This window comes from Lygodium microphyllum, chromosome 4 (genome assembly GCF_053477565.2).
Source record: "Lygodium microphyllum isolate KBCC chromosome 4, Lygodium_microphyllum_v1.1.10, whole genome shotgun sequence".
NCBI lineage: Eukaryota > Viridiplantae > Streptophyta > Polypodiopsida > Schizaeales > Lygodiaceae > Lygodium > Lygodium microphyllum.
Genome location: NC_141138.1, coordinates 33,525,584 through 33,545,380, shown reverse-complemented (window position 1 = coordinate 33,545,380; position 19,797 = coordinate 33,525,584).

Here is a 19,797-nt window from a genome sequence, read left to right as displayed (position 1 = left end):
TGTGTATTTATGTCACAGACTTGTCAGTTGCAGACGCGGTTGGTACACCGCCCATGAATAATAGCTACATGATAGCTATCCTTATCTACTCTAGTTCGTGGCTCAGTTAGTATACCACCTTAGTTAGTTGAGTTTGGTTTGAGACCCATATAGAGGGTTCTTCTATTTCTTTGTACTTGAGTTCTTTTGGCTTACACAACTAAGAAGAGGAAAACTGTTTTCAGCCTCCACCCTTGTGTGTCTTCCCCCATTGTGCAAGCAAGAAAGCTTCAAGCGAGACTCCTTCCTTCTCTCCCACAATCTTTAGCCCTCGGCGACCTTGTTTTTTTTATTTGAGGCCATTTCGGGGCCTGTTTTGGAGGCGGAAGATTTCTGCACACACTCAGGAAAAGGCCCAGTTTTATGCTGTGCAGCCACTGTTCTACAGGTCGGTGAATAGTTACTGTAAAAATTGCATTGTATGCTTGTGCGCAAAGACATTGGGAGTTACAGAATCATCCCTGTTGCCTGTTGATGCAAAATCGTCACTAGGAAGTGACTGTGTGGTCAAATACCACTTTCGCCAGTTTTGCAGATTTTCCCTTGTGAGGGTGAAGCTGTGGTTTTTGCAGTGACAGAATTTTTTGCAGTCTTCTGTAATGGCATCTGATTCTCTTTCACAGATTGTCACTGAAAAGCTTGACAAGAACAACTTCCAAGCATGGAAGTTTAGAATGACGAATTTCCTTATGGGAAAAGGATATTGGAAATTTGTTGTAGGAAATGAAGAAGAACCAGTTCTTCCTGATGTTCCCAATCAACAGCAAATGCAGGCATTTAAAGCATGGCATGAGAGAGCCAGGAAAGTTATGTATTGGCTGTCTATCAACATTTCAGACTCTATGATTGTGCATATTCAGGATGCAAGTACGCCAAAGGAGGCATGGGATACTTTGTCAAAAATGTATAGCACAAATACGCAAGCCAGGAAAATGCAGCTCAAGCAAGAGTTGCACAATGTGCAAAGAGAAAATATGAGCATCAACGACTACCACATGAAGGTGAAGAAGATTGCAGATGCACTTGCTTCCATTGGGTCACCAGTGGAAGATGATGATTTAGTTTCTGTGACCTTGAATGGTCTAGGAAAGGATTATGCACAGTTTCGGACATCCATTTTAGTTCGTGAAAGATTTCCTGATTTTGAGGAGCTGATTGCTCTTCTAATTTCTGAGGAGCAAAGAAATGGTGGTGCATCTTCTTCAGGAGGAACTTCAAAAGAAGTTGTCTTCTACTCAAATACTGGAAGAGGTAGAGGCAGAGGTAGAGGAGGCTGATATGGAGGCCGTGGTAGAAATCAGAATATGCAGCAAACTCAAGAAAACCAATCCTATGGAGGAGGACGTGGTAACTCTAGAGGCAAGGGGAGCCAAAGAGGTCGTGGTGGATGGCAAAGAGGCCAAAATGCAAACAGTAATGTTGAATGCTACTATTGTGGTAAAATGGGTCATATGGCTAAGACTGCTATAAAAAGCAGAATGACATCATGAATGGAAAACTGCAACAAGGAAATTATGCATCCTCTAGTAGACAGGGTGATGACAGAAATGAGCATCTGTTTATGGTGCAGCACATGAACAACTCTGTGACAAATGCAGAAGAAAGCAATGATGTATGGTATGTTGACTCAGGTGCATCAAACCACATGACAGGTCATGCAGAATGGATGGAGGATGCAAGGAAAATGGAAAAACCAGGATTTGTGGAGACTGGTGATGATACTGCACATCCTATTGTGCAGATTGGAAAAATTCCCTTGTCTATGCAGGATGGGAAAAAGAAATACATGTCCGATGTATTTCATGTCCCGAATATCACCAAGAATCTGGTTTCTGTTGGTCAAATGGTTGAACAGGGCTTGCAGTTCAGATTTAATCCTCATGGATGCTTTGTTGAGGATATGAAAAATAAAGGTCGCTTGATAGCAAAAGGAAAGAAGAAGGGCAGAATGTTTACATTGGATGCAGACATGTCTGAATTGAGTGCAGCAATGTTTGCACATGGGACCGGTGTAGTTGCAGATATTGATATCTGGCATAAACGCATTGGTCATGTTAATGTACAACGACTTAAATCAATGCAGACCCAAAATATTGTTGCAGGTTTGCCGAAATTCAAGGTTGCAGAAATGCATAAGGTATGTGAAACCTGTCAATTTGGAAAACAGGCAAGGAAACCATTTCCTAGACATGTTCAAGAGAGTAAGAAGCCATTGGAATTAATCCACTCTGATGTGTGGACAACTAAAGCTGCATCTCTTGGAGGCTGTCATTATTTTGTCAGTTTTATTGATGACTATAGCAGAAAAGTTTGGGTGTATTTTATGAAAAAGAAAAGTGAAGTTTTTGGGCATTTCAAAACTCTTAAAGCGATGGTTGAAAAAGAAACAGGCCTGTAGATAAAATGCCTAAGGTCAGATGGAGGGGGAGAGTACCTCTCAAATGAGTTTGCAAGGTTCCTACAGGAGCATGGCATAAAGCAGCAATATTCATGCAGTCATACCCCACAACAAAATGGAATTGCAGAAAGGAAAAACAGGCATATTGGAGAGGTATCTCGTGCCATGCTCAATGAAAAAGACTTGCCAGATTTTTATTGGGCTGAAGTAGTTGCTACAGGAGTCTACATAATGAACAGGACTCCCACTGCAGCAATACATGGAATGACTCCAGAGGAGATGTATACTGGTAGGAAACCAGATATTTCTCATTTGAAAATTTTTGGTTGCATTGCCTATGTACATGTGCTAGATGAGTTGAGATCCAAGTTGGATCCAAAAGCTGAGAAGTGCATCTTTATTGGTTACTCTCTGCAGCAAAAAGGGTATAGATGCTATAACCCTTCTACTCGTAAGTTTACAGTGAGCAGAGATGTTGTTTTTGATGAGATGAGTAGCTGGTATAAACCAGTAAATGTGATTGATGATGTAGATGCACAAAATGGTAATGCTGCACAGAATTCACAGCAGCAGTCACAAAATATTAGTGGACCTGGAGCGTCCTCTAGCAGTGGTTCACATTCTTCGCCATGGACAGGCAGATTGAGATCAAGAGAATCTTCTCAAAGTAATGCAGATAGTGGTATGCATGTATCACGAAAAGGAAAAGAGAAGGTTGATCAGCCCATGTTTGATGTGAATGTAGGTCACTCTTATGTGGATGGTGAATCCAGTGGCTCAGAACAGAGCATTGATGATGAGTTGGGTATTCCTTCTATTGTTACACCTGAAGTAAGGAAGACCAGGGATATTTTGAGAGCACCTGGGAGTGAACCTATTTTGCGCAGGTCTACGAGAGCTAGGTATCCTGTGGATAGGCTGAAATATGATGGATTTACAGCCATTCACTATGCATATATGGTCAAAGTGATACAGGAACCAGAACCCACTTCTTTTGAGGAAGCCATGGGAAAAGAAAAATGGGAGAAAGCCATGGATGAAGAAATGGATGCCTTGGAAGCTAATGCTACATGGGAATTGGTACCTTTGCCTAAAGGTAAAAATGCAATTGGCTATAAGTGGGTTTATAAGGTGAAGCACAATGCAGATGGTTCTGTGAACAGATACAAGGCAAGATTAGTAGTCAAGGGGTATGCACAAACATATGGTATTGACTATGAAGAAACATTCAGTCCGGTTGCAAGGATGGCAACCGTAAGAGCGGTCATTGCTATGGCTGCATCAAAGGGATGGTCTTTACATCACATGGATGTAAAGAATGCCTTCTTGCATGGTGATTTGCAAGAAGAGGTCTATATGGAGCAGTCACCAGGTTATGTGCATGCTGTTCATCCTGAGTTTGTTTGCAGGTTGAAGAAAGCCTTGTATGGCTTGAAGCAAGCACCTAGAGCATGGTCTGACAAGATAGGACAGTATCTTGTCACTATTGGCTTTCAGATTTCCAAGGTAGATTTCTCACTTTATGTGAGAAAAATAGAGAAAGGTATTATGCTACTTGTCATTTATGTTGATGATTTGATTATGACAGGTGACAGTGATGAAGATATCCTTCATGTGAAAATGCTATTGAAGTAGAAGTTTGAGATGAAGGATTTGGGAGAGCTGCGTTATTTCTTGGGCATTGAGGTGATTAGATCACCAAGTGGGATACAGCTCTTGCAGAGGCAGTATGGATTGGACATGCTGTCCAAATATGGGATGACAGGCTGTAAGCCTATTTCAGTTCCTTTGGAGCAGAATGTGAAGCTGAGCACAGATGCAGGTGAGCTTCTAGAAGACCCTACTATGTACAGATGCATAGTAGGAAGTTTGATTTATATGACTATTACCAGGCCAGATTTGAGCTATGCTGTTGGATTGGTAAGTCAGTTTATGCAGGCTCCAAGGAAACCACATTTGGATGCGGCTAGACGCATACTCAGGTATGTGAAGTCCACATTGCAGTATGGACTATTTTATGAGACTGGGGTTCAGATACAGTTGCATGGATACACTGATGCTGATTGGGCTGGTAGTATTTCTGATAGACGATCTACCAGTGGATATGTGTTCTCTTTTGGGAGTGCTGCAGTCACTTGGAGCAGCAAGAAACAGCCTACAGTTGCCTTGTCGAGCATAGAGGCTGAGTACAGGGGTGCAGCAATGGCTGCATGTGAGGTAGCTTGGTTGCATAAGCTACTTTATGATATGCATCATGAGTAGTATACACTTGGCAAATAACCCAGTCTATCATGCTAGAACAAAGCACATTGAGGTGCATTATCACTATGTGCGAGAGAGGGTTTTACTAGGTCTTATTGATCTAGTTTATGTCAGCACAGAGGATCAGGTAGCTGACATATTCACGAAGGCATTGGGCGCAGAGAAGCTGTGCAAGTTCAGAGACCTGCTTGGTGTGCAGGAATTGGGATTGAGCTCGAGGGGGAGTGTTGAGATATCGAGCTCCACTCGTGATACGCCAGGGTGACCGTTGTGTATTTATGTCACCGACTTGTCAGTTGCAGACGCGGTTGGTACACCGCCCATGAATAATAGCTACATGATAGCTATCCTTATCTACTCTAGTTCGTGGCTCAGTTAGTATGCCACCTTAGCTAGTTGAGTTTGGTTTGAGACCCATATAGAGGGTTCTTCTATTTCTTTGTACTTGAGTTCTTTTGGCTTACACAACTAAGAAGAGGAAAATTGTTTTCAGCCTCCACCCTTGTGTGTCTTCCCCCATTGTGCAAGCAAGAAAGCTTCAAGTGAGACTCCTTCCTTCTCTCCCACAATCTTGACAATGGAACCATCAGATTTATGAGTTAAGCATCAGATCACTGAGTTTTCCAAGAGTTCCTCCACCAATAACTCTTGTTCTCAGCCTCATCCCCTCTTCTCTAAATCATTATAAATATAAGGCATAGGGAGGCACGAGGGAGCATAAGGAGACCCCCAGAGGCTGCGAGAGATAGGTAGAGAGAAGAATAACCCTCTGAGAGATTGTGTGTGTGTGTGTGAGAATAGTTACCCCGAGAGGTTGCAAGGGAGAGAGTTAGCTCAATTCCCTCTATCTCAATCCTCAACTTAGCCATCTTCTCTTACACTCTCCCATCTCAAATCTATTTTGCCTTCTTAATCTCTTGAGTCTACTTGCGGACGATGGCCTCTAAGCAAAGAATGTCATGTGCGGATGGCAATCCTACAACCAGCAACGAAGCTTCGCGTGTAGGCATCACTGTCAATCCAACTACAATTCCAATTATAAGTAATGTATTTTTGAATTGATAGATGCTTGCTTTGATTCTCACATGAGATACGTTAGGCTCCATACTATGATGTACAAGAATAGGTCATGGGAAGGGATATGCTTCTTCTCACATATTCGAAAGATGGAGTTTGCAAAATGCATGTGTCAAGGGAAGTTAATTGCACTTAGTTGTATATAGTTTATTCATTGATAGAGCAATTAGTCAGGGGTTATGAATAGCATAATCATAAAAATAATAACATTAGAAATTGTGCATATAAGTATTAAGTAAATTTTGTATAGAATCGCTATTTGATCCCAAGGGGGAGAGCGAATATGAGATGGATTTATTATTGTGTCTATTCTTGTATTGTTTGGAAAAAATACAATTAGTTTTATTGGTTGATTGAACAACACCCGAAATGTTTTTTTTTCAATCAACTGATTGTTGCATTTGTGACTTGGATAAATATTCCAAGTGATTGTGTTTGATGGTAAAAACATGGCAAGGGTCAATAATGACAACAAGTAGCCATGGGAAATAAAGAAATGTTTCATTGGAAGATGATATTAGGCTGATTGCCTTGATCGTACTTGATTCTTAATTGGATTAATTAAGGAATGATATTTTGTATGACTGGATCATCTCCAAGATCACACCATGGATTACCTCGAGAGGGTATTGCTCAATTCACAGGCCGAAGTTCGAGTAGTGAAAAGGTCAACCATGGAAGTTGTGTCTCACTCCTAGGTCGCTTGGGGTTACTAGAGCTCTGGACACCCCTTGCCTTGACCAGAACGAAATTGTAGACTGTCGTGAGCCCAACGTCTAGGGTGTTGGAAGATCCTATTCTAGATAAAGGATGAAAATTTTGGTGCCATGTGAATTGGACCAAGTACTTCTGTTGGATAAAAGGGATACATAATTCTCCTGTATGGGTAGGAGACAAAGATTAACTTGAAGAAAAGTTAAGGAACTTGTTTGTCAAAAGGACTACTTTTTTTTTTTCGTGTCTGTGCTGTAAATTACTCAAATGAACCATGTGCCCTAAAAGGCTTAATTAATGATGCTAATTTTAAATGTCACACATAAATGTGAAAGGACCTAATTAGAAAACTAAAGCTATCAAGGGAAGCAGGTGGATAGAATCCCCAACGGATCTATCCTACAGCAAGGTGGTCCCAGAGAACTGGGAGGCTTCTCACAAGGATTTATCACCATTCGACTTTAGGTATTTTTAAGTTAGAACCCAATTTATTACTGTTTTAGGGGACCGGAATGGGGTTATGCCCTACGGGCAGAGAGGTTGAGCAATGCATCCCTCCCATTTTCCATTCTCTTTGAACCAAGTGCGGTATGGATCTGCTTTGGATTGGGTATCTCTACGTAAAGTAGGATGTCCAAAACATGACTCTAGAATACTGTTAGGAGACCCTGGCCCTACGAACACACAGATTTCAGGTCAATCCTAGTGGGTTTGGTCGTGAATGTTTCGTTGCGAGGCTGCCTCAGGAAACCCTAGGTGACAAATCCCAATTGGCGGGCACGTTACATCATGTGTGTGCTCCATCTGGTTTTAGCATCTGTGAATTTCTTGGATTCATAAGCTATGGGGTGGCCATCTTGCAACAACACTCCCCCAATGCCATAATTTGTCACATCTATGGAGATCTCGAAGGGCTTTGTGAAGTTGGGTACTTTGAGGATAGGGTTTTGACTCATACATTTCTTCATCAGCACAAAAGTCGCCTGCTACTTGCTTCCCCATGTGAAATTGTTTTCTCCTTTGGTGAGGTGGGATAGTGGTGTGGTGACTAGGCTATAATCCTTGATGAATCTTCTACAAAACAACGTGAAGCCTAAGAATTCTTGAACTTCCCTCATGGTCTTTAACACAGGCCAATTCTTTACAGCTTCTACTTTCTTGGGGTCTACTTTGATGTCAGTCTTGCCTTTAATGAACCTAGGAACTCTAATTCCTTCACTGCAAACTCGCATCTTTCAAGCTTGGCATATAGTTTGTGTTGTCTCAGCTTCTTAAAAACTAGGCCTATGTGTCTTTTGTGCTCCTCTAGAGTTTTACTATACACTAGGAGATCATCTATGTAGATAATGATGAAGACATCTATTTCAGGTTGGAAGACTCCATCCATTAGGCCACAAAAGGTGCCTGGTCCATTACTCAATCCAAAACCTAGGACTAGCCATTCAAAGCTTCCATATTGGGTATGAAAGACTATTTTGGGAATATCTTCTTCTGCTATGTGAATCTGATGGTACTTGACCTAGGGTCTATATGGCTAAAGTATTTGGCTCCATGTAGCCTGTCTAAGAGGTCTTTAACTAAGGGCATGGGATACTTGTTCATTATAATGATCTTATTAAGATCCCTATAGTCTACACATAGTCGAAGTCCCCCATCCTTCTTCTTGACAAACAACACTAGGGAACCAAATGGGGATTTGCTAGGTCGGATGAAACCTTTCTCTTCCAATTCATGTAACTATTTCTTCAACTCCATGAGTTCAGTGTGATTCATATGATAAGAGTCTCTAGCTAGTGGAATTTCCCTTGGGATGAGCTAGATCTTATGGTCCACATCTCTTTTGGGTGGTAGGCCCTTGGGTAGTTCTACTGGCATCACATCCTTAAACTCCTCAAGTATTGCTTCCACTTCGATCTTGCCAACTTAGAGTTTAGGCTTCTTGGTGACCTCCTACTCAATGAACCGAATCATGCATAAATACACCATGTACCCCTGCTTTGCTGATTTCTCCACTTGTTTGGCACTGCAGGTCATGACATGAGGCCTAATATGGATAACCTGGCAAGGTGGTGCTTGGGTTGGTGCTCCTGGTTGTTCAGTACATGATTTCATTGTTTTGCACGAGATTCCATGCTTGTTCTCCTTCATTTGCACTTTGATTGATGTCCTACCTATAGCAATTGCATTCTCTCACAGGGTACTCTAATGCCCTCTCCTTGTATGTCTAGCATCATCTCAGACTTCCCATGTAGCATCATCAACGAAGGTGACAAAAACCTCAGTGTCTTACTACCAATAGGGTACACCCAGACTTTCCATGTAGCATCATCGACAAAGGTGACAAAGTATTTCTTTCCCCTTAGAGATAACCTCGGCATCTGACATACATCTACATGTACTAACTCTAAAGGGAAAATTTTCAATGAAATATACTTTTTATGTGAAGTCTATGCATGTTTACCATAAACAAAATGATCACAGTGCTCAAAATCAACATATCGAAGACAAGGCAAATAACCCAAATGAGTAAGTACTTTCATTCCAGTTTGACTCATGTGTCCTAACTGGCCATGCCACAAGGCTGGTCACGATAATAACATGGTCACACACACTAGATACATGTAGCAAATACAAAGTATCACTCTTTGAGACTTTGTCAATAATCCTAGATCCCTTATAGATCTTCCATTTCCCATCACCAAAGGTGGTATGAAAACCATCATCATTTAGCTGCCCAATATTGATCAAGCTCTTCTTGAACTCGGGTTCATGCCATACACTCTAAAGAGTAAAGATAGATTCATGCTGAAACTATAGCTACACACTGCTAATGCCTGCAATGTCACATGCATAGTTGTCCCCCAAGTGGACAACACCATGTCTACCCCCAGAGTGTAGTCTGAGAACCACTCATGATGAGGAGTGACATGAAATGAGGCACCTAAATCCAAGATTCATGTATGCATGTCATCATTTGCATCTGCTACCAAGGCATGTGCATTGAAGCAAGAATAGACAAGGAGTACATCATGATCACTATTGCTCTCATAGCTAACTACATTCACTTTTTCAATCTTGACACTGCTCTTCTTAGCTGGCTAATTGTCCTTCTTCTCATCCTTGCTATCGTCAATCTTCTTACTCTTTCCTTTCTCTTTCTTCCACTTAAAGTTTCCTTTCTTGCCACAATGATGGCACTCCACATCTTTCCCATGAGATTCACTGCATTATTTGCTTTCAAATTTCCCCCTCTATTGAGACCTGCATCCTCTATGTTGAGATTCAAGCTCATAGGCTCTGGTTAGTTGTTTATCCTAGTTGAATAAGGAGGTTAAGTCATATTGACTTAACCATGATTAGATCTAGGTCTTTAGTGTGAAGTACACAGTTGACTTGACACAGTGTGTAATGATGGAATGGAATGAACTGATAGGGAGCATGTCTGCTACCCTTTGACCATGAGCCTTGTCCATCTCTCTCTCTCAATTCTAATATGGTATCAGAGCAAGAGTTTTTAGCTGTTCAATTGACAGAAGGCCCAGTTGCCAATTTGACTAGAATCAGTAATGCCTCGACACTGCGATTACACAATGAAGAAGACCCACAACCACAAGCACATGTCTATACATGGCACCACTAAATTGTTGTTGTAGGCAGAGAAAGAGACGCAACACTTGGGAAGACTAGTTGGAGTTTGAGTGATGTTGCATGTAACTTGCCAACTCATAATTGCTGATTTAGTTCGCAGTGCACTGGCAGAATCAGGAGAGTCCATTGGGCTGAATAAGTTGTGGCTGGCCACATTTATAATCACCATCCCTACGATCAACAGCAAAATGATGTTTTTGACATCATCAATAGCATCAAATGTTGTAGCAGTAATAGCATCAATGCTTGCATAATTGACATCATGAGCGGCTTGGTGTGTGCATCAGTGAAGAGAATCTCATCGGGAGTAAGAAGGCCCTTGCCGTTTTCTAGATTGATGTAGTAGGCATTGTCAAAATGAGTGCTAGCTAGTGCATCCAAGGGAACTGTTGCACTCCCTAGAAGACCACCTACTGCCATTGATGGACATGTTTCTTCTAAGTACTATGCAAAGGCTGGATCTATCATTGGGTCAACCACCATGGTGTCACTGTTATTGCTGAAATGGTCACTGAAGGCACCACATCGAGCCACCCCAATCATGTGACCTTCCAAAAGAACCACCACGTCAATTTGAGCCATTCTCTTCAAACATAGCAAGCAGATGATTCAGGCTAGGAGAGGGATCAAGGATGAGGTTGGAGACCTCTGATGCCATGGTGTGTGACATTTTCACAAAGAGGGACGGCTGGATTACACCCGTGAAGAAGGAGAGCGAGCCAGATTCATGAATCCTTCCCAGGGAGCTTGTCTCAATTTTGGATTTACATTGCTTTTCACCTTCAACAACAACACACAGACCCTGCTTATTTATATAGGGGAGATTGATAGATTGTCTTCTTTGTCATGCCATTGAGAGGCTATCAGAAGAAACATATGATAGAATGAAATGCTAGAAAGTCACTTGAGCAAAATGTTGGCAATAAAAATTCCTTACTGCCAATGACCTAAAGGGCCAGCTGGTTTTTTACTCCAGCAAAGTGTGTGTGCATTTAGGCTGAGTTCAATTTCTAGGCAAGGCTCAGTCTTAATTTGTCTTACCCTCACGGGTGCTCTTTAACTACTATAGAGGGCCTAGGCAATAAGCAGAAGGGCTTCCATACAGTGCAAGAAAGAATTGCAGGTTTTTGTGACAAATCTAGCTGACAGTTGCACTCTGAATTTGAGTCTAGTGGTTGTTGCTTGTAAAAATTCTCTCTGCAATAGTTTTTTTATCAGCAGGTGTATGCATAGTGAAATCAGCAATTTGGAGTAAAGCACTCTGATAATCGGGTCAACCACCATGGTGTCATTGTTATTGCTGAAATGGTCACTGAAGGCACCTCATCCTCAAATAGATCCTCAGTGAGCACTTGAAGGACTTTTTGAGGATCTATTTTCTGCATGTATTGGACCTTATGCAGTCATTATATCAGATTGTAATGCAAGTTGTTGATGCATTGTAACTGCAGCAGCTGAATGGAAACAAAAGCACATGTGCTGTCTAAAAATGCAATAGTGGTTATTGCTGTAGATTTACAGTAAAAACTAGTTGCACTACAAGTCACTGAAGTATATTGCCTGCTAGCATTTTGAGAAATTGATTGGTTCTTCAAAGCTGAAGACCTTGAAAATGGCAAACACAGGAGAGAAGGATACTATCACTCAGATAGTTGGCGAGAAGATGGACTACAACAATTTCATTCTATGGAAATTCAAGATGTCTAATTTCTTAATTGGAAGAGGCTATTGGGACCTAGTTACAGGTCTTGAAGATGAGCCCAAGCTACCGGAGGATAGACCTCCAACACAAGATCAATTAAAGGCACACATGACTTGGTTGGAAAAGGCCAGCAAGGTCTTGCATTGGCTGTCATTATGTGTGTCAAACACAAAGGCTATGCAAATTGCAAATTGTACTTTCTCAAAAGCTGCTTGGGACTTATTGATGAAGAATTATGGGCATGTCACTCATGCCAAAAAGACACAACTGAAGTAAAAATTTAGCCACATATCCAGGAATGGAAGGTCTATTGAAGACTATGTCAGTGAGATCAAATCCATTGCAGAACAACTAGGCTCAATTCGAGCTAAAGTTGATGATGATGATTTGGTGGCTACTACCCTCCATGGACTTGGATAGGACTATAAGCAATTTGATACTTCCATTTCAATGCGTCAGGAGAGTAGCCTGACTTTGATGAACTTTAGCACTTCTATTGCATGAAGAAGTTAAACTTGGACTCAATACAAGTTTCAATGGGTCTAAAAACAACAAGGACAGTGTCTTCTACTCCAATCAAATGGGTAGAGGTGGAAGAAGAAGATCAAATTTTAGAGGAAGAGGTGCTGGAAATGCATATACAACCTGTGGACAACAAGCTACTGGATGGCAAAATAGGCAACCTTAAGCAAATAGAGGTGCCTCAAATGCTTGTGGAAGAGGAGTTTATTCACCTAGAGGAAGAGGCACGTGGCAATAGCCTCAAATGACTTGTGGACAACAATCAAATGCAAATAAGGATTTTCATTATTGTGGCAAATACGGGCATGTAGCTAAGGATTGCTACAAGAAGCAGAATGATCAGAGAGCAAGAGGGAAGCAACATGGTAATTATGCTTCTTCTAGTGGTATGCAGGAGGATGATAGGTTGTTTGCTATGCAACATGTGCCGAAAGGGTTGCCTACACAAGGCAAAGCAGATTATGTATGGTATATAAACTCAGGGGCATCTAACCACATGACTTCTCATGGAGAGTGGTTTGATACATTGGTACAAGGTGCTCATGGATATGTTTGCATAGGGGATGATATGCAGCATGACATTATGCATACAAGTATTGTTCCCCTAATGATGCATGGTGACAAGAAAAAGAGCCTCTATGATGTGTTACATGTACCCTCCATAACCAAAAACTTGCATTCTGTGGGACAAATGGCTGAACAAAATCTAGAAGTTAGATTCAATAGAGATGGATGCTACATTGAAGAGTATGGTCAAGGATGCAAACTCATTGCTTAAGGCAAAAGAAATGGCAGGATGTTTACATTGGATACAAAAATTCCAGCATTGAATGTTGTTATGTACTCACATGACAATGCTACAATAAGGGACATTGAGATATGGCATAAAAGGATCGATCATGTAAATGTTCAAAAGTTGAAGAATATGTAGCATAAGCAAGTTGTACTTGGACTTCCTAAGTTCAAGCATGCGGAATTGGGACATGTATGTCAATCTTGTCAATTTGGGAAGCAATCAAGGCTTCCATTTATGAGGCATGTAAGCACTACTACTTGGACTTCCTAAGTTCAAGCATGCGGAATCGGGACATGTATGTCAGTCTTGTCAATTTGGGAAGCAATCAAGGCTTCCATTTATGAGGCATGTAAGCACTACTACTAGACCACTACAGCTTGTACATTTTGATGTATGGGGACCCTCACAGAATGCATCTCTTGGGGGATCACATTACTGTGTGTCATTCATAGATGACTATAGTAGGTACACATGGTTGTATGTGCTAAAGCACAAGAGTGATTTCATGGATGCTTTTCAGGATTTCAAGAGACATGTGGAGAAAGAATTGGCTTGCTACATCTCATGCTTGAGATCTGATAGTGGAGGAGAATATGTTTCTAAATACTTTGATCACTTTTTGGCAACTCGTGGGACTAAAAGGCAATTGACATGCAGGTACACACCACAACAAAATGGTGTGGCAGAAAGAAAGAATAGGATGATCATGGAATCAGCAAGAGGCATGTTGAATGAGAAAAGCCTACCAAATGCTTATTGGGCATAAGCTGTAATGACTGTAGTGTATGTCATGAATCATACACCAACAACATGTATACATGAGGTGACTCCTCATGACATGCTTTATCAGATAAAGCCGGACATAAGCCATCTTAAGGTTTTTGGATGCTTGGCATATGTACATGTTCCAGATGAAAAGAGAAGGAAGCTTGATCCAAAGGCAGAAAAGGCCATCTTTATTGGGTATGCACAAGATAGGAAAGTGTACAAATGCTACAGTCCTTCTACTCATGAGGCATTGATCTCAAGAGATGTGGTATTTGATGAGCTGAAATCATGACATGAGAAGGAGATCACTTTGATGAATGATGATGATGTTTGTCAGGAGACTTATGTACATGCAGGTACAAATGAAAGTGCAGAAATTTTTAAGCCTTCTAAAGATGCTACTTCATCAGTTAGACCTTAGACAGAGGTAGATTGAGGACTTCAACATCCTTGTCCACCACTGACATGGGTATGTCAGTGAGGGGGAGAAATGTGGATAAAGGAAAAGACAAACTTGATGATGTTACAGGGCCACTCACTTGTGGTTATGATTCACTTGGCACTGACAGCTTGGATAGTGAGTTTGGTATTCCATCAAATCTGACTCCTGGTGTGAGACATAGATATGTACCACCTCATGAGAGAGGAGAGTCTCATCCTGCACCTCAATTGAGGAGATCAGAAAGAGTCAAGAAGCATGTGGATAGGCTTACATACAGTGGTTATACAGTGAGGCACTATGCATATATGGCAAAAGTCACCAAGTAGCCCACAAAGTTTTCTAAAGCTATTTTGGATAATCATTGGTGCAAGGCAATGGATGAGGAATATTCAACATTGGCTGAAAATGACACTTGGGATTTGGTTGATTTTCTTGAAGGAAAAATGTCTATTGATTGCAACTGGGTATACAAAGTGAAGTGCAAATCAGATGGCACATTGGAAAGATACAAGGCAAGACTTGTGGCAAAAGGGTATGCACAACAATATGGTCTTGATTATGAGGAAACATTCAGCCCTATTGCCAAAATGGCAACCATGAGGACAGTGATTGCTTTGGCAACATCTAAAGGATGGAGCATGTATCAGATGGATGTGAAGAATGCTTTTCTCAATGGTGATTTGGTTGAGGAAGTATACATGGATTAGCCCTAGGGCTATGTACATCCAGATTTTCCTACACGTGTGTGTAGATTGAAGAAAGCATTATATGGGCTGAAGCAAGCACCCATAGCTTGGAATGCTAAGATAAGTGCATGCTTACATAAACTTGGTTTCACTATGGGAAAGGCTGATCATAGCCTATTCACAAAGAAGACAAGGGTTGGTTATGTGATATTAGTCATCTATGTGGATGACTTGATCATTACAGGTGATGATGTCATAGGAATTGGAGAGATCAATGAAATGATACATGCTGAATTTCAAGTCAAAGATTTGGGAGAATTGAAGTATTTCCTTGGGATTGAGGTTGTCTCTACACCTCATGGTACTTGGTTGTTGCAGAAGCACAGAACATGTAACCAAGTATGGTATATTGGATTGCAAGGCTTTGAGCACTCCATTGGAGCAAAATGTCAAGCTACTTGCAGATGTTGGACATGAGATTGAAAATGTCACTATGTATAGACAAATGGTGGGTAGCCTAATTTATCTTACCATTACTAGACCGGATCTTAGCTACTCAGTTGGACCGATTAGCCAGTTTATGCAGAAGCCTATGAAGTCGCACTTGGATGCAGTGATGATCTTGAGATATGTGAAGGCTACATCAAATTATGATATATTCTATGAGCATGGTAAGCCTTTGGAGCTTACAGGATATACTAATGCTGACTGGGCAGGAAGTACCTATGACAGGAGATCTACTAGTGGGTATGCATTTTCCCTTGGTAGTAGTATGGTCAGCTAGAGCACTAAGAAGCAACCTACAATTGCACTCTCTAGTACTAAGGCAGAGTATAGAGGTGTTGCACTAGCTACATGTGAGGTAGCATGGCTCATGAAGCTCCTTGATGATTTGGGCATGCAGGAAGTCAGGCATGTCACACTCTATTGTGACAACATGAGTAGTGTGCTTCTGGCTAGTAATCCTGTCTATCATGCTAGGACTAAGCACATTGAGGTACACTATCAGTTTATCATAAAAAAAGTGATTGCAGGTGACATTGATTTGGTCCATGTGATGACAGAAGACCAAGTTGCAGATATCTTTACCAAGTGATTGGGTAAAGATAAGTTTGTGCATTTTAGAGAGCTACTTGGAGTAAAGTACCCCACTTGAGCTTGAGGGGGAGTGTTGAGATTCAAGCTCGTAGACTCTGGCTAGTTGTTTATCCTAGTTGAATAAGGAGGTTAAGTCATACTGACTTAACCATGATTAGATCTAGGTCTTTAGTGTGAAGTACATAGTTGACTTGACACAGTGTGTAATGATGGAATGGAATGAACTGACAGGGAGCATGTCTACTATCCTTTGAGCCTGAGCCTTGTCCATCTCTCTCTCTCAATTCTAATGCTCTACTATGCAAAGCATTGGATGACTTGTTAGATGCATTTCTGATTCATCTCTTCCATAAGCAGAGAACTCTCTACATCTTAGTATAACAGCATACCATTCGAGTTGCTCATGGTTGTCCTAAAATTATCCTAGCTTTTAGGTAGAGTACATAACATAAAATTACCCTTGAACTAATCATTGATATTGAAATTCAAGGCAACCAGCTGGCTGAAAATGGAATTAAACTCACTGAGGTGTATAGGCATGGCTGTCCCCTCCTTCATGCATAAATTCATAAAAAAATTTAGTTAATAGACTTGCAGCATTCTTTTGAGCATACAATTCCTCTAGTCACTTCCAAATGGCATAGGCAGAATCGAGCCCTTCTATGTTGAACAACAAAGCATCAAAAACTTAAAGCTCAATGGTTGAATGAGCCAACTCATTCAGCTCATCCCAATCCTCTTGCTCTATGTTTGATGGCCGTGCTTCTTTCAACTTGATAGGCTTCACTTGTTTCTTTTGCACAAGACATTGTAACATTGCTTTTGCCAAATTGCAAAGTTATGTGCCCCTTCAAGCTTCTTGATATGCATAAGATGACTACTGTCACTGCTTCCATCCATAATTGCAACTCAAATGACAAGAAGACAAGCCAAATCTATCCAAAAACAAGTGACCAAGAAGAGATGCAAATTGACCAGTAAGATCTGCAATTCATTGTAAAACAACACCAAAATGCTTGCATAGACTAATGTGTTTCAACCTAAAAATGAGGCATAAAGCATGTGCACCCAATGTTTGGGGACCATCCAATTGTCTAAAATACCCTCTTTGTTATGATACTTGCAAATTGTAATTTTCCAGCCAAGACAAAATGTCCCAAGCTCAAAGCATTCCCAAAATTATTCCCATGTATATGACATCCAAAATAAGCATCTAGACATCACTTTGAGTACCCGAGGATAGTGCTTGCAATGAGTAGGCATGTTATTCACTGACAAAATTGCATTTAGGCCCTACTATTACAATAGTGAATTCACTGTTAAAATGAGCAATGAAAATTCCAAAATCAGCTCCAAATCAGTACCAAATGGTAGGCATAACATCCCATGACAAGTCAATTTGCCCTGTAAACTATTATGAATCGTCCAAGAAACTAAGTAAAGCATTCCCAATGCCAATGCCAAAGCTTGAATCAGATTCCAAGCTCAAGAGTGAGCTCTCAAGTATCCAATGATGGTCATGGAGTTGCCAATGATGAAGGAGATGATCAAAATAGTGGGCTAATCTACTTTCAGCCAAGATCTGTATACATTTCCTTAGAAAACAGCCTATGTGTTTTCAATTTTAGACATACTTGCACTCCAAATCAGCTCACACGCTATTCTACAAAGTCGTAGAGCTCAAAGTGAGCTTTGTTTTCATAAAAAAGCTTTTGAATCCAAGTTTTCTAGCTCAATTTATGAGCAAAATAGTGACCTATGGTCAATCTGTCCAAAGCTAAGACAGACTCATGGATGTGTTGACGTGATGATGCATGGTTGGTTGGAAGGGCTGGAAGGCTACAATGACTCAATGATAATGTGGCGGGGGTCCCAAATGACCTCCCAAGATCCCTCTTGAAGCTTAGAGGCAATCGTAATGCTTATGCTTCACGAAAAGCAACATGGCTATCATGTTTCTAGCTTGAAGTGCTATTCCAAAAGAGCTCAAGACACACTCAATAATGCCCCAGCTCTACCCTAATGAGGTTCAAAGATACCCTAATAGATGCCAAAGCAAATGAGATCAAGACAAACCTCAATGAAGAGCTACCATGGCTACCATAACTACAAGATTTCAAGCCGATTGATGCTTCCCTGTTGTGCAAGCTCCTGCTCCTGAATCTCTAGCTTTGATACCAGTTTGAAGTACGCAAATCGAAGAGAGAATAGAGCTTCAATGGTGGATGCTATGCAAGACAGAAAGAGAGAGAGAGAGAGAGAGAGAGAGAGAGAATGACACAGTGTGTGGGTACAATAGTGTACCTCTTTTTGGTTTTCTAGATAGGTACATAGTACATAGAGTACAATGTTGGGCAGGTAGGCCCAGTGGTTGGGTACATTGCCCTTTATTCCCAACATCTCATTAACTCCCTTCCCAAACATTGCAATGACATACTTGAATGTGTCATTGAATTCCAAACCTAAGATGACTTCGAAATCATCCATGGGAATGACTAAGAAGTTGTGTTTGGCTTTCCATTTCACTGCTTCTACTTTCACTACAAAGACCTATTTAACTTCATTGGCTTCTCCTTGTGTAGAAGTTACTATCAACTCTTCTGGGGCCTTAGACAATTTGAGCCCATGTTTGGCTACACATTTGGGGGGTGATGAAGTTGTGGGTGGCTCCTATGTCTACCATGATGGCTTGGTCTCCTTCACTCACTCTACCCTTGAGTTACAAGTGTTGGACTGTTGCTACATAGGCCACCATGCATTGGGGACAAGCACTAACTGTCCCCACCCTTGGATGGTCTAGGCTCTCGTCTCACTTCCACTGGGAATTTCCTTGATGCGCAGGGGTTACGGCTCCTCTCCTCCATATGCACTAGTGCCTGCTACTTTAGACCCACTTGATGAGGCTATGTCGTCTCTAGGGCATTGATTTTGATGGTGGGGTCCCTTACACTTAAAGCATCTAATCCCTGTGGTCTTGGGGTCTCCACCATGATGTATTTGATCTCGTAAACCCATATGATGCACTCGGAGTTGGTCTATAGTGGTTGCTCCCCCATCGACCATCTGCTCCTCTTGGTAATAAGGCAGATTGTGATGCAACTGGGGTTATGCATGAGATTTGACTTTGCACCTCTTGGAATGGGCCTCTAGGGGTGTTGGGTCTTGGGGTCCAAGCGTTGTTGGTGAGGTTGGTGTTGAATCTAGTCTGACTACCTTGGGCTGTCCTTCTCCCTTCTAGGTCAACTAATCTTTCCGCCATCCTCATGGTCTAAGCTAAACTGGTTTTGGCTCCTGTCTCTCCACATCTCTTCTGGCCCATTCGTGCGTGCCAAATAGGAAGCCATGTAGTTTAGTGTCAATGTCCATGTTGGGTAGTTGCAGCATGAGCTACCTATATTTTCTTACGTATTCCATCTTCCCTTGTGTTTGTTTGAGGTTCCTCCATTCATCTCTAACTTTGGATTTTTCCATCTTTGGGATGAAATAGCCTTTAAGTTCCTCTTGGAGTTCTTCCCATGAAAAAATGGTGTGTCCTTGCTCTTGTTCTAGCAGGTACCAACTAGCAATGTCTTCCTCTAAGTAAATGGCTACCACCCTTCTTGTATTTAGTGATCCTGGCATGCTTCAAGTATCTGTCTACTTCTG